Here is a 2098-nt window from a genome sequence, read left to right on the forward strand (position 1 = left end):
TGACAGCTATCCAAGAGACCTCTAGTCCCCCAACAGCTGGTCATCAGCCCGATTTTGTTCCTGGTATTGTTTAAAAAATTAAAGAAATTCAGTGAAAGTGTAAGCAGACAGGCATAGGTAGTAGGTAAACTAGGATTCACTCTTACTGGGAGATACCACCCAGGTTTTGAAAAGATACAGAAGGCAAAAGAAACTGCATTTGGTATAATAAAATACAATTAGGCAGAGCACCATGGCTCATGCCTGTAATTCTTTGGGAGAAAAGACAGTCCCTTCTTTACTCTGTCCCCTAGCCATGACCAACGTCTCAAAGGTCCCCTGGGGCACATCTGTGTCTCTCCCCTGGAAATTGGAGTACCTGAAAGAAAACCCTTGGAGGCAGCAGGCAGTGGAACTGAGGCCTGTAGAGTAGCTGGTTCCCTACCGCTGAGAGCCCTGAGGCTTTCTGGGTCTCTGGTCTTCCCTGAGTCTGTTTTTAAAAAATGTGCATGCACACACACACCCATGGATTTCTTTATTTCTGTGAGCTTTCTCTCTGGGTCATTCAAAATATATGCCTCTACTCTTGAGATAGCGAGATTTTTAAAGATCTTTCATTTGTTTTGTTTTTGCATTTGTCTTGGTTTTGCTTTGCTGCGTTCTGCTTGCATCCAAAGGGTCCTGCCTAATAGAAAAATTGGCACCAAAGGGCTGGTTGCAGACCCCAAACCCCCAGGGTAATTGGTACAGGTGGAATCATCTTTTGTGTTGAGAAGTGGAGAGCAATGGTGAACCCTCCTCACCCGCCTCATTCTGGGGAGCACCTGCTGTCAGCTGGTGGAAAGGTGGCAAGGAGTGCCGGGACGTGAAGCAGGACCACTCACTTTGGACAAATGCCTGCCTTTGACATTTTTCCTGAAGGCGTCCAATAAATTGTGGCTGTTGATATTTTTGGCTGACTCTCCTACGAAAAGCAAATTCAGAAACTGTTTCTATAGGTTTCTGGTTACATGATGAATTTCATCCTCACTAGATCTTCTAAGCGCACAGGAGGGCCCTGATGGGGAGAGAGTGGTGTGCTGGTTCCTCTCCTGCTGTCACAAAGCCCCACAGACACCGTGGCTTAAACCAACACAAAGTTGTTCTTTTCCAGTAGAGTCCTAAAATCAAGGTGTGGGCAGGGCTTTGTTCCTTGGGGAGGCTCTGGGAGAAGCCATTCCCTTGCCTTTTCCAGCTTTTAGAGGCACCTGCTGTCCTCAGCTCCTGGCTTCTCCCTTCATTTTCAAGCCAGCCTTGTAGCATCCTCTGATCTCTCAGTCTCTCTCCCCTTCTATCATCACATCTCCTTTTCTCCCTCTTACCCTACTGTCTCTGCCTGATAAGGACCCTTGTGGATACCTTGGGTCTACCCAGATAATCCCAGATAACCTCCCATCTCCAGATCCTTGACTGGATCACACCTGCAAGGTCCCTTTTATGATAGAAGATGACATAAATCAAGTCCCATGGTTAGGACATCCACATCTGTGGGGGGACTGTTATTTAGCCTAACACAAGATGTATTCAGAAAATTGCAATAGGGATACCTGAGGGGAATTGAAGGATCCCAATTCCAAGCCACATCTAAGGACGCTTCCGAGGTGCAGCTCCTGATGGAGTAAGACGCTCCACCTCTGTTCCTGTCTGCCGCTGCCCACCTCTCTGTTTCTAGACAGCCAGTGTTCAAGTCAGTAAGGCCTTGAGAGTGAACTGCAGAATGGAAAGGAGTGAGATGCTGCATCAGGAGAAAGAGCTCACCATCAAAGTCCAAAGAGCTGGAGACCATTTATTTGCATGGTGGGGTCTGAGGGAGGTCTGCAAGGAAGGGGAATCATCATTTGGATTCCTTGTCACGGTCATCCTCAGCTGGCACAGTTTGCTCCAGCAGCAGGCTGGGATTCCATCTGTGCCCAGGGTTGTCCATGCCATCCTCAACTAAATGCTGATCACTTCTTTGTGACATAAAAAGCCAGAAATTAGTTGGCATGATGAAGAAGAAGGAGGACTCAAAGTGTGTAGAAGACTGAAATGCTTGATTTGATATCTGAAGCACTTCCTGCACACAATGTTTCCTGCCAGG

This window comes from Trachypithecus francoisi, unplaced genomic scaffold (genome assembly GCF_009764315.1).
Source record: "Trachypithecus francoisi isolate TF-2019V2 unplaced genomic scaffold, Tfra_2.0 Lachesis_group14, whole genome shotgun sequence".
Taxonomy (NCBI): Eukaryota; Metazoa; Chordata; class Mammalia; order Primates; family Cercopithecidae; genus Trachypithecus; species Trachypithecus francoisi.